This window comes from Callithrix jacchus, chromosome 18 (assembly GCF_049354715.1).
Source record: "Callithrix jacchus isolate 240 chromosome 18, calJac240_pri, whole genome shotgun sequence".
Lineage (NCBI taxonomy): Eukaryota > Metazoa > Chordata > Mammalia > Primates > Cebidae > Callithrix > Callithrix jacchus.
The window spans coordinates 37,106,607-37,121,091 of NC_133519.1; the positions used below are offsets into that span (position 1 = coordinate 37,106,607).

The window sequence follows — 14,485 nt, forward strand, 5'->3', positions numbered from 1 at the left end:
CACTTAGATACTGGTTGATAAACAGCTGTGTCTTGCATTACCTCTCCACTTCCAAGTGCCAACCCCTTTTTGTTCCAGCCTCTCTTCCTTATGTTCCAAGGATCTAAGAGTCAAAGGGTTAGGACTCTGATACAAAAAGCTGTCTTGAGGACCATGCTCCAGAACTATGGCTGTTGTCCACCCTGACTTCCTGGTGCCCATGCCACCGTGGTTGTTATTAAACACCTTGAATTTTACTTCTGCATCCAAGAGTTACGAAAGGTCAGTGCATCACTCATTTGTTGAACAACCTTATCCATGGCTGAGGATGTACCTGGCCTATACCTAGGAAAGCAAGAAAATTAAATGGTAAGCTTGTGTCTCACACTGATTCACTTCTGTAAAGGCGAGAAGGAATCCCTTTCCCCATCCAATCATCCCACCTTTCCTTTCTGCCTTCAGGTATCTTCAAGTGCCCTTCTTCCTGACCATTCTGGGGATGCCAAGGTAAGTTCTTATGACCCATTTGTTCCTGATGCTACTTTTGCCACATCTTTCCTTGTTTTCACTTTGTTTGATTCCCATCAAACGGGCCATGGAAGCTTCCCAAGAAACCAGAGCAAATAAAAATGACAGGTTTGGCAACAACAGAGAAGCCTCGTAAAATGTGGATCTTTGACAGAGCAGAGAAACTGGGAAATGAGCGAACAGTTCAGTCACAGATCAAAAAGCACATACTCACAGGTTCCCGGTGACCTAACAACTTTCATCTGAAAAGAGTACAGTGGTAATCAACATACTAATAAGAAACATCGTTTAGTGAGCACCTACTGGGTGTTAGGGCTTTGCACCTATCCCTTCTTCAAATCCTTGTAAGTTCCCTGCCTTGTAGGTAGCTCTCCCCTTAATAGATGAATAAACAGATGCCCAGAGAAATTCAGCAGCATTGATCACCCATGTGATCAATAGTAAATATCTGAAGGAGGATTCAAACTCACGTCCAACTCCTAAGCCCAGAGTCTTCCCCTGGGTGGTGCTGCACTTTCTAACACTCACCATGGGGGAACGGGCACGGAATGCACCTAACGTTCTCCAGCAGAAGGCTGCAAGAAAGCCATGGTCTGAGGTTTCCTCCAACAAATTCTGAATTCTCACTGCAAGGAGGGCAGCCTCCATAAATAGAATGCACAGAGCCTTTGGACTGAGACAGTCTGAACTCCCAACCAGGTTTTACTTCTCACTGGCTCTGTGACCTTGGAAAATTAACTTAATTCTCACTTGTCCCATCTGAAAAAAGAGGATAATGCCTACCTTCTGTTTTAACAGTTGAGAACTGCTGTAAAAACTGTGAAATGTGTGTAAAAGTCCTCACAGTGTTGCTTGTACAGACAGGCTTCCAGTGAATATTTACTTCCCTTTTGTCTCTAGACCCTCTTCCCTTTGCAGGGGAAACAAATACTCTTACATTATTTCACGGCTCTAAGAGGTAGGAAGGAGGACCAAATGGAGCAGGAATCTGGCTCAGACATTCACTGGGAGGAAGTGGACGCTGCATTTCTCCCAACCCAGGAAGCATGAAGGTGTTGCTAATTTGTAGATGAGGTAACTGTGTCTGGCTCAGCCGCTGCTATGCTATTTTTGTGGGCTAAAAAGTACATTTTTCATAAAATTAGAACTAAAAATAACAGCAACTGTAATAATGCAAAGAAATATCAAAAAAGTCTTTCCCACCTCATAGGACTAGCCATGACAGCAAAAAGCCTTCCAAAAGTAGGCTGTTGCAAGGTGTGCATAAAATGCTGGTGGACTCTGCCAGTGAGGCTTCTGCATGATTTGGACATCTCCTAAAAGGACTAGAACCCTGGATTCAGAAAACGAGGCCCACATCTTGGTCAGATCTAGAAAGATCCTATGTCCTTGAGGAAGTCATTAACCTCTCTGAGACTTAGTTTCCCAATCCGTAATTGGTTCTGGTAATTTATGGCTAGTTTCTAAGGTGGTGGTGAGGATTACATGAGGTCATAGATCTGTAAGTGAATTTTCTTTTACTTCTTGCTGAAGTTCAACACACAAGACTAAGTAGTTCTTAACCACAGAACGTTATATAAGCGTTATTTACCTTCTGTATTATGTAAATGAATGTCGGCAAAAGAGGAAGATATTCTGTAAATATACTGGGAAGAGACTAAAGAGGTGCCATCATCGAGCACAGTGCCCCACTTCTTTCTGCCAATACAAGGGGACATAAGGACTGTCTCAGGAAGCTCATGGGAAAAGCACGCCCTCTCTTTTTAAGTGATTTCTGAAAGCAGAGAGTGATAATTCTCTTTTCATATTTATTATCCTCAGGAAGTAACTTCTATATATATCTTGATGCTCAGAGAAAGAGAGTTCATTTGGGTCTATGACTCTAGAACACTCAGAGAAATATCTAAATACAGTCTTTTCAATGAAAGGGCTGGGTCAAAGAAGAATCCTGGTCTGCCTTGAACACCTGGGATCCTTATTTTCAGTGTGTATGATGGCTTCTCAAATTTTAAAGCATTTTTTAAGCCTGCTTCTCAAAACTTAGAGAAAGCAGTAAAACATAGATTTCCTTTTTTCTCCCTTAATTTTTCAGAATTCATGAAGCATAAGAGAGGTCAAAGAATAAAGTCTGTTCTTTTATTTCTACAATGCTTTCACAAAGTGTCAGGAAACAGGGAAAATACGACGATAATGCTACCTGCCAGAGACAGGTCAGATCTACCTACAGACATATCCACAAAATGCACACAAGACCCTTGAGCTCGAGGAATTCACAAGGATATTCATAAGGCTTCTTTAACGGTAAGCATAGCTGTTAGATATTTTGTACTTAAACAGGAAAGAAATCTTTAGAATAATTACAGGCTGGGCACAGTGGCTCAGGCTTGTAATCCCAGTGTTTTGGGAAGCCAATGCAGGAGGATCACTTGAGGCTGGGAGTTCAAGACCAGCCTGAGCAACATAGTGAGATCCACCCCCCATCTCCATGAAAATTCAAAAATAAAATAAAATTAGCCTGGCGTCATGGCACATGCCAGTATTCCCAGCTACTCAGGAGGATTGCTGGAGCTCAGGAGTTGGAGGCCGGAGTGAAATATGATCACACCACTCTACTCCAGCCTGGGTGATAGAGAGAGATCCTGTCTCAAAACAAAACAAAATGAAAAACCATAAATCTTAAAATGATCCCTCATCAATACTTTTAAAAAAAGACTTCATGCAACACAAGCACATATCAAAAGCAAATTTTGACAGTAAGAATAAACTAGTCCTCAACTAGTAAAAATAAACTAGTCCTCAACTAATTTATTCTAGGATGGAGCCGCATTAAAGGTGAGAGTGTGCATGTGTTTTGGAAGGTGGGGTGGTCGTTCCCGACAAGGTAATATAGCAGAAAGACTCAGATTCCATTCAGATGGTCTGGTTTGAAAACCATTTCGACCATCACCCAAGTAACCTTAGGCAACACATTTAACGTCCTAGAGTCTCGGTGCTCATACATGTGCCTGGCTTATCTCCCTTGTTATGTAAGGCAAGATAATAAGAGTGAAACAATATGGCCGGTTAGAAGAATGGCGGGGCTTGAAATCAGAGTCAGGGTCAAAGTCTTATTTTAGACACTTTCTAGTGACCTTGGGCAGATTCCTTGAAATTTTGTGTTTCTTCTTCTGTAAGATGGGGCTATTTCTTCTGTCTCAGGATATACTACTTGAGATCAAATGAAAACACCTTACATAAAATAAGGAAAGCTATACACCATCACACAAAGGTTAATGCTATTGACTGACACAGGCCATGCAAATACAGCATGTTACTATCAACTGCTTACTGATACATAACGGCAGCTTCGAGTTTTAAACCAAAATGTGATGATGGTTGTAGAATCACCACTCTCTTGGAGGCTTTCTTTCCCTCCATCCTCTGCCTCAAGACATGCTTAGTAAACAGCTTTCCACATGCCACGCACGGTGGCTCACACCTGTAATCCCAGCACTTTGGGAGGCCGAGACGGGTGGATCACGAGGTCAAGAGATCGAGACCATCCTGGTCAACATGGTGAAATCCCATCTCTACTGAAAATACAAAAAATTAGCTGGGCATAGTGGCACGTGCCTGTAATCCCAGCTACTCAGGAGGCTGAGGCGGGAGAACTGCCTCAACCCAGGAGGCAGAGGTTGCAGTGAGCCGAGATCGCGCCATTGCACTCCAGCCTGGGTAACAAGAGCGAAACTCCGTCTCAAAATAAAAAAAAAACAAAACAGCTTTCCACATAAAAAAAACTCATAATCCGGGTTCTGAGCAGTACTGACCTATGGGAAAATAAGAATGAAAGAAAAGGCCCTGACACCTCTAGGAGCTGCTCTGCCCTTGCAAGAACCCCATCTGCAAGGAAGGGAGGTACAAGGCGAGCAAAGGAAGAACCCCTTCCTCTGGCACAAGTTATTTCCCAGGGAGGAACTCTGATCCATGGTGGACCCGGCAGTGGCAGCGGCTACAGGTTTTATGTCCCGGAGCACAGCTACCAATTCCAACAGCAGCCGAGGAAGGAGGTTACTATTTAATAGTAGAAGAAAAATAAAGATAGAACCTGAGACCTGGTGATCCTTAGGACACACAATTCATTTCCTTTTTTGAAAAAAGTTGAATGCATACGGTTCATGGGTAGACTTCAGAGTTAACCAAAAAAGCCACTGTTATATGACTAAAACACATCGTTCCTAAAATAAAAGTCCTGTGAGGTCAGGAGGTTTTGTTTTGTTTTTTTCTATTTTGTTTACTGATGTATTCCGAGAACCAAGGACAGTGCCTGGCATTCAGTAGATGCTCAGTAAGCATTTATTCAGCAGATGGATGGATGAGCTGATGAATAGGTTCTTCCTCCGGGTTCAGGATGAGCTGTACCAAAGCCATGTTTTTCCCTAAATACTTGCAAAAAAGTGGGTGATTCCAAATTCAACTGAGGTGCCTGTTCTCTTTCCAATTCAGAACAACCAGAAGGGCCTGTCTGAATTAGTAAGGCATTAAAGAAAAGTAGGATTATTATATTCCAATTCTTTCCATCAGATGTACGACATTATTGGTAGATCACATCTGTTTTAATAAATCTGTAAGAAAGATTGTAATTATAATTATGTTACCATTGTATGGAAATGGCACTTTAACAAGACATATTAATATGTTTTTATAGCGTACTTACAGCATACACTGCAGAAATACTTAAAGGTGCTATTTTGCTTGCTTGGATTCTTAAACATTCCCTCTGAAGTCTTTACATATTAATATGTTTCATGTTTCTTCATTTCCGGGTAAATATTTTTACCAGTTAAGACAAAGATAAATTTGAGTTACTGGGACCAAATATCAAAACACTGAGAACAAAAGGGTTTATTTTTTTTTTCACTTTGATTTTAGGTTTGGGGTGCATGTGCAGGTTTGCTTTACAGGTGAACTACATTTCACAGGGGCTGGGTATATGAATTATTTTGTCAACCAAGCAATAAGTATAGCACCTGGTAGGTAGTTTTCTCAATCCTCACTCTCCCTCTACTCTCTACTCTCAAGTAGGTCCCCATGTCTAGGGGTTTAAACTAATACACATTTTTACCATTGAGTTTTCATTTACTTTCTTTTTTTTTTTGAGACGGAGTTTCGCTGTTGTTACCCAGACTGGAGTGCAATGGCACGATCTCGGCTCACCGCAACCTCTGCCTTCTGGGTTCAAGCAACTCTCCTGCCTCAGCCTCCCAAGTAGCTGGGACTACAGGCGCGCACCACCATGCCCAGCTAATTTTTGTATTTTTAGTAGAGACGGGGTTTCACCTCGTTGATCAGGATGGTCTCGACCTCTTGACCTCGTGATCCACCCGCCTCAGCCTCCCAAAGTGCTGGGATTATGGGCAGGAGCCACTGCGCCCAGCCCAGCTTTCATTTACTTTCTATGTCCTGGCTTCAACAGGTTGCTGAAGCTGAGTCTCTCTCCTCACAGGCAATAGGCCTGATAATCAGCTGTGATGTATCTTTGAACAGTTGCATCTCTAAGAGGAGGCTATAATTAACCTTAAAATTAATATCTTAATACATCAAAAGTCAACTGATTTATTTTAAATGCTTAATTAGTTCTTCAGCTCATTTTTCATTTACTTTCTAGTGTTCATCCCCTATGATTAAAAATACATATGAATATGTTTATATATGCATATATGTGTATGTTATAAACATACATACACATTTCATTTTCCATTACCTGAGCACGAAGGAAAAAAATACAATCAACTTTCTTTTCCATAGTTCTCAGGTTCTAGTTTATATTACAAAGAAAACTATTTACTTATTTGGGATAGGAGCTCATACTACAGCCTCAAACTCCGGGGCCCAAGGAATCCTCCCACCTCAGTCTCCTGAGTAGCTAGGATTACAGGCACACTCCACCATGCAGGTTAATTTTTAAAGTCTTAGTGGAGTCAGGGTCTCACTATGTTGCCCTGGCTGGTCTCCAACTCCTGGGCTCAAGCAATCCTCCCCCACGGCCTCCCAAAGTGCTGGGATTATGGGCATGAGCCACCATTCCTGGTCAGGAAAGGATTTTAAATTAAAAATGCCAGGCTCACACATAGCAGTTGTTCTATAAGTGTCTATAGAGTTATGAATTAAGAATGTTTGTAATCCCAGCACTTTGGGAGGCCAAGGCAGGTGGATCACCTGAGGTCAGGAGTTTGAGACCAGCCTGGCCAACATAGTGAAAGCCCATCTCTACTAAAAATATAGAAAATGAGCCAGGCGTGATGGCATGCGCCTGTAATCCCAGCTACTCGGGAGGCTGAGGCAGAATTGCTTGAACCCAGGAGGTGGAGGTTGCAACAAGCTGAGATCATGCCGTTGCGCTCCAGCCCAGGTGACAAGAGTGAAATTCCATGTCAAAAAAACCAAAACAGTAAAGTATAAATAATGCACAGAAACCTAAGGAATTGGGAGTGTTCAGCCAGCCTACGGAAGAGAAGATGAAGGGGTTAAAAAAAAAGTCTTCAACTATTTGAGTGTCCTCTGTGCAGAAGAGCAATAGATTTCTTCTACACTGTGTCCAAAGAGAGACCTCAGACAGAGCGGGGAAAAGTTTCACTGAGGCAGGTTAAGTTCATCATGAGCAAAAACAGCCTGTTTGATGTATACAATACCCTAGTGGCTTTTTTTTTGTAAAATGATAATTATCCTGAAGGCTCCTTTAAGATAGAAGAATTTATGATTCTGTGATCTTCCTACCTATTTCTAGAAGTATTTAGACAATATAATATTCAGAGAACATTAGCAGCCCTGCAGCAGTCATTGTGGTGGTGACAGGTCCACTGAAGAAGAGTTTAAAGTCAGATCGCTGTATCTGTACACCAAACCTCAGCATCACACAATATACTCAGATAAGAAACCTGTACGTGTACCCCCGAATCAAAAATAAAAGTTGATTTTTTTTTTTTAGTTGATTTTTTTAGAATCTATAATTCTAAAATTGGGAGTGCTCTCTTTCAGATATCCCCAAAACAGAGTATGGGTTTTGCTTAAAATTTAACGTAATGAATATATGTTTGCTTTATAAACCTCTAGAATATAATTGCTTAGTGACTAAATTCTAATTCCTTATGAAATATCTAGAGGACCAAACTGAAAATAGATTTTCCTTCCACTTTCATGAAACCATGTAGGTCCATGCTACCAACATGCAGCTATACGAACATACAGCTATTTTCCACATGGGATGGACTAATATATCGGCTCTACTCCGTGGTCTTATTATCACTAGGAAGGAAAAAAATGTTAATTAATTCACACGACTGATATTTCCAACAACACTCCTTTGTTCAAATAAGATCAGATTAGTCAGTTTCAGACTATTTAAAAAAACAAACGAACAAACAAACAACAGCAGGAGTTTGGAGTCATAAGACATAATTTGTAAACTTCATTTCTCTGAGCTTCAGATTTTCCATCTTTAAGATGAGGGGTGATTAACGTCTGTCCTGAGTCTCTATTTCACAGGGTAGTTATAAAGATCAAATCAGACACAAACACGAATGAAAACCTATAGTACTACTCACACATGTGTAAATTTAGAAAATAACTGAAAAACATAGAATAATAGCAAATTCTGCCTCCTAATTACTTAGACAATGCTTAACTAAATACAACCTGTCTTATTTTTCTTAAGGGTCAATACAGGTTTTGGGGTTCAGATCCAATGATCTTGGATTTGTTGTTGTTAACAATCTGATCTCAGATTGTGACTTGATAAATAAAAATGTCAAAAGGGGTCTGCCCACTTGTAGCAAAACCCACAGCATTGCATACACGGTGTCCTGTCACCTGTTTTCAAAGAAGCCTTTCCGCTGCATCATAATTTTACTTGTCTCCTACTGAGGTCCCCAGGTCCTGACAGCACTCCTCCCACCCAGTACACAGCATCCTCTGCAGCATCCAGAGCAGCCAACCACCTAGTATCTCACTAATTATCTTAGTCCTTCCAAAGTGCAAACTAAGAGAAAGTGCAGAATTTGGCAAGAGTTTTACAGTCTTCCTTCTCCCCACCATCACTTTCCTACCTGGTGACTATTCTTTTACTGAATAAAAAGGCATCATCCAGCTAGTCCAGCCTAGGAATCAAATTATTTGATGTGGTTAATTAAGAGTGTAAAAACCTATGAAACGTTTAGGGGAAGAATGAGTATTGGGAGGAAAACCAATGGATGCTTTTTATATTTATTGGCAAACTCATTTCTGAAAACACTGGTCTTGATACAATAAGATACATGTAGAATTTGAATTTAGTGTTTTCTCCCTCTGCCTATGTGAGAACAACTTCCTCACCACTTACGTGATTTTTCTGGAGTCTCAGATAAATCTAAATTAAAATAACCTTAAGCTGGGCGCAGTGGCTCACACCTGTGATCCCAGCACTTTGGGAGGCTGAGGAGGGTGGATCACAATGTCAGGAGTTCAAGACCAGCCTGGCCAACATAGTGGCCAAAACCCCATCTCTAATAAAAATACAAAAAAAAAATTAGCCGGGCATGGTGGTACATGCCTGTAGTCCCAGCTACTTGGGAGGCTGAGGCAAGAGAATTGCCTGAACCTGGGAGGCAGAGACTGCAGTGAGCTGAGATCACACCACTGCACTTAAGCCTGGGTGACAGAGTAAGACTGTCTAAAATAATAATAATAACCTTAGAGCTCCTCCTTCTTCCACCTCCAGACAGGTCTCCGCTAGAGCCTGGAAAGTATCTAACAGATGCTCTAAGAGAAAAAAAAAAAGTCCATAAAACTACCATGCAGACTGAGGATGAGGGAGGGCCTTGTGAGGACGATACTCTTATCTGTGGTTTCCTTAGCTCTGTGTTGGAAGTAGCAAACTCACCTTCTTCTTGAATAAAGAGGGATTTTGCTGAGATAATTATGTAAGTGTATATATTAGCTGAGGAAAAAACTAACAGATTACAAGACATAGCTTAAATTGTTGCAGGGATGTGGGGTTAGCCTTCCCCGAAGAGGGCTGTGGCAGCTGAATGACCAGTTCCCAACTCTTCACTCAGGCGTTGGCCACCAGCTCCTGTTCTCAGCCAGTCACATGAAGAAGGCCAACTGCTTTGCTCATCAAAAATGCAATTTCCCACACACAGAGGGCAATAGCACAAAACTGTTTTCTTTCATTGCCAAAGGAATTGTGTTTGGTAATCTGAAAGCATCATAAATTATAGAGACACAGACCCGAGGAGGATTATGCCTTTTATGCTGGCTGTGATACACAGAGAGAGCACCGTGTGGATACAAACAGGGCTGGCGGCTCCTGGGTACACACGGAAGGAATGCAGAGCTCAGGAGCTGAGTTCATCACATGGCCTTCAGCTTTGCCTCTTTCTTTCCTCTATCTATTCCACCAAAGGACAACTTGTCCTATATAAACACATGGATACACATGCAGTAAACAATTTCATTGGATAACCCCCTTTCATTGTATCTTCTCTGTTCAAGGATTCACAATGATTCCTTACTACTAACGACATCAAGTGTACCATCCTATCTTGAATGTGAGGTAGCACGTTGAATTGAAAAGAGGTTGGCTTTAGACAGACCTGGGTGTGTATATTACCACATACATTTTTTTTTTTAAGACAGAGTTTCACTCTTGTTACCAAGGCTGGAGTGCAATGGTGCAATCTCGGCTCACCGCAACCTCCGCCTCCTGGTTTCAGGCAATTCTCCTGCCTCAGCTTCCTGAGTAGCTGCGATTACAGGCATGCGCCACCATGCCCAGCTAATTTTTTGTATTTTCAGTAGAGACGGGGTTTCACCATGTTGACCAGGATGGTCTCAATCTCTTGACCTCGTGATCCACCCACCTCGGCCTCTCAAAGTGCTGGGATTACAGGCTTGAGCCACTGCGCCTGGCCCACATTTTTTTTTTAAATGAAGCCAATACTACTAAACTGACATGGTTTTTAACAAAATACATGTGAACCACCTACTTAAAACTCCCTTGCCTTCTCTCCGTAATCTGACCCTACTAATGCCATCCTATTCCACCACTACTCTAATCCTAAATCTGCATAATGGCCAAGCCAATCCCCTCATTGTCACCCTCTTCCCTTGCCAAAGTAGTTCCATGCTTCCTTAGCACTGGCTACTATCCCATTACTACACCTGGTGTCCCCACCCTGCACTCACTAGTGTTTCTATGTATCTGTCCCTGCCCCATTTCTTTACCACATTCCCACCATCTCTTCATGAAGCCAACCTTAGTATTCATGAACCCCAAACCACTGCTTTTGTCTCTGAAATATCATTATAGTTTTAACCCATGCCATATAATTATCAACTTCATTGAACATTATCATCTGTGGTTTACATATTTTAGTCTTTTCTTCTGAACACTAGAAGTTCCCTTAAGGCAGAGATCAGTCCTTATACTTTTCTTAAGGATCCCACAGCACCTTCAAAATTGGTAAACTGTAAATAGTGCAAATGACTTTCTATGTCAAGCAGTAGATGCATGAAAAATGTTTTTATTTGTCATAAACCAAGAGGACTTGCCTGGAATTCATGTTGGAACCTCCAAATTACCTTCCAGTGGGGGAAAAAAACGTATAAACTAGGCCAGAAACCCTATCTGGAATGTCCCACTGGGTGTGGCAGTGTTGACATGTGCCTGACACGTTAGTCTCCGGCAACGGCAAAAACATTCCAACAGTCATTCCTTTTGGGTAGTTGGGCAGCACATCCAGTTAAAGGCAGACCTCAGTCCCTGGGTCAAGGTCAGGGGTTAAGGTTTGGGCAAAGGAACTTTTGGCAGCTAGGGAGTGAATCACGCTGGGAAACAGCAACAAGGGCAATTATGCGTATGAAGCAGGGCAGTTAAATAGTTTCAACCTCACTTAGCTAGCAAGTTAGGGGGCTGCAGGTTTTGAACCCAGGCAATGCCACTCCAAGGGGTTCTCTTCTTAAACACTTCAGTTATAATCCATTTCAATATCTGGTGTCTGTGCCGGAAAAGCCCTTAACCATAAACTCCGCACTTGTGGCAGCCAGGCTCCGTAGCCTGAGATTTTGTATCCCGTCCTTAGCAACCCTCTTGCATCGGCGGCTGTTCCAGTTTCTGCCTGTTCACACAATCTGCCTCTTGGCCTGGCCTTCTCGGACACTCTGACCCACCTGGATTTGGTTTACTTTCATACCTTGGTTCACCCTCATTTCCATTCTCTCTTGGTCTTGAGCCAGACCTACTCTACGCCTATATCATAAAGTCAGTATCTTAAGGGGTCTGCTTATTCAGGAGAGGATCTGAAAACAGGAGAAATTAAATGTAGAAGCCCAGGCACTTGGTCTGGGCAAATATAGCACTCATGGGTCCATGAAGTCCCCCAGTCATCCCAGGCAATTCCAAGACGAATTTGTTGCAGCACAAAGAAGGGAAAATTCCTCCATTTCCTTCTTGCACCCCTCTGTGCAGTTAGCTCCTTCAATCCGGCTCTCTTCTATGAAGGGTGGGCTTGGGAACTGGGGTAAGGGGGCTGGGTCTGCAAACCGCACAAGTTCAAGCCAAATATAAAGAGCACAGCCCTAACAGCAAGGCATGATGGGAGAGGTCCTAGTGAGAAAAGAGGGTGAGAGGTTACCAGACTCAAACTGCAAGAGTAGAAAGAGACCTGGCACACAGTCCACACAGAACATGGGCTTGCGCAAAAAGTCTAAAACCTAGTCTGATGAAAAAATGGAAATTTCTAGACCAATCCCTACCAAGATCAGCTTGAAAGTTTTCATCTGAGCCAGTATGGTGGGATATAGCACCAAGAGAGCAATCAGTCCTGAGCGTCTGGGGGTCTGGGGCATCTGGGTTTCAGTTCTGGAGCTTATTTGTAATAGTATGAGTAATACCTGGTGAAAAGGTTGGGCGCGGTGGCTCACGCCTGTAATTCCAGCACTTTGGGAGGCCGAGGTGGGAGGATCACGAGGTCAAGAGATCGAGACCATCCTGGCCAACATGGTGAAACCCCATCTCTACTAAAAATACAAAAAAATTAGCTGGGCGTGGTGGCATACACCTGTAGTCCCAGCTACTCGGGAGGCTGAGGCAGGAGAGTTGCTTGAACCCGAGGGTGGAGGTTGCAGTGAGCCAAGGTCGCGCCACTGTACTCCAACCTGGCGCCTGGTGACAGAGTAAGACTCTGTCTCAAAAAAAAAAAAAATTCCTGGTCAAAGAACCTTGCAGCCACAAAGGCAGTAAAGTGCATGATCCCTCAGAATGGTGGGCAGGTAAGAGGTGGGATAGATCAGAGTCATTCCTGATGCCCCTTATTGATGAGAAAAGTGCCCAAGCATGCAGCCTGCACCGGCTGTGGCTGGCTACGCCTGGGCAGTGGTAGGCAGGGAGGTGGTGGAAGGATGAAGCAGACTGCTGCCTCCCCCAGAGAGGAGCTAGGAAGACAGACAAAAACCGTTATTACCAGGTTGATGCAAAAGTAACTGTGGTTTTGGCCGGGCCTGGTGGCTCATGCCTGTAATCCCAGCACTTTGGGAGGCTGAGGTGGGTAGATTATGAGATCAGGAGATCGAGACCATCTGGTTAACATGGTGAAACCCTGTCTCTACTAAAAATACACACACACACACAAAATTAGCCAGGCGTGGTGGCACATGCCTGGAATCCCAGCTACTCTAGAAGCTGAGGCAGGAGAATCACTTGAACCCCGGGAGGTGGAGGTTGTAGTGAACCGAGATTGTGCCACTGCACTCCAGCTTGGGTGACAGAGCAAGACTCCATCTCAAAACAAACAAACAAAAAGTAATAAATGGCAAAAACTGCAATTACTTTTGTACCAATCTATAATACTTCTTAAGTTAATGGTACGGGAAAGACGTTTCCTATTCTCTTCCATGGCAAGGGTTAGGTGCCAGAGGAAGAATAAAGATCTAGAAGGGAATTTATATTTGTATTCCATTTCCTTGAGTGTAATGGTTTTATATTCACCAAACTCCTAGGGAAAAGATCTGGTGTCATCGTCTGTCAACCTAGGACTAAGAATTAGAGACCTGGATGATTGTCCCGGTTCTGCGATCTACCAGCTGTGTGACATTAGGCAAACTATTCTAGACCTCTAAAGCTCAGTTTCCTTATCTTAAAATGGGGTTAATCATATTTCCCTTGCCAATCTCTTCCAGTTGTTTTGAGGATCAAAGAGCAGTATCAATGTAAAAGTATTTGGAAAACTATAAGCATCATGCTAAAGGAAAGGGTTATCTTCATGGCTACCATAGTAACATCTTTCCATCCAGTTTAAAGATCCTTTTGCGGGCGGGGCGGGGGGGGAGACTGTGATTTCTTCCACTGACTAAATTCCACTGACAAAAAGTGTCACTTTTTGTCTCCCTTAGGCCAGGGTCAGTGGCCTCCAGGATCAGCTGGATTCAGTTTGAAGTATTCTTCATTTTTTCCAACTTGTTAGAGTGGGTAGTTTCGCTCCCCTGAAGCTATGGCACACTAGGTGGTTTCCAAATTCTGGCAGCTTTTGTAAAAATTTCTGCCTATTTAGTTGGCATCAACTTCTTAATGGTACTTAGTGGTTCAGAATTAATTTCCCCACCACAGGATTATCCCGGACATTCCATGCCCATTTATAGTTTTCTCAGGACTCCTCGGCTCCTAGTTTTCACTCCAGAGCCCTCAACTGTCTCTGTAACTGGAAAATGGGTTTCAGTGGGAATTATTAAAAAGCAGATGTTGCACCCCAACTCAGCAAAGCAATGGTGACCTTGGCCAAGGCAAGAAAAGTAAAGTGCAAGGGACGAAAACGAACTCTGTATACCTAAGCCAGAGAATCAGCTAGAACACATGAAGACACTACTTGGGTTTCAAGTCAGCTCCTCCTTCCTCCTTGTCCATGTGTAAGTCATAACCCCAGCATAACCTGACTTGATGCCACAAAAGAAAATTTGTTTCTAGAAA

General features: G+C 42.8%; 1 protein-coding gene across 6 annotated transcripts in view; it reads right to left on the minus strand.

The window, feature by feature from the left end:
* PBX1 (PBX homeobox 1) overlaps window positions 1–14,485 on the minus strand; it is a 324,640-nt gene that overhangs the window by 191,007 nt on the left and 119,148 nt on the right. The window lies entirely within an intron of this gene.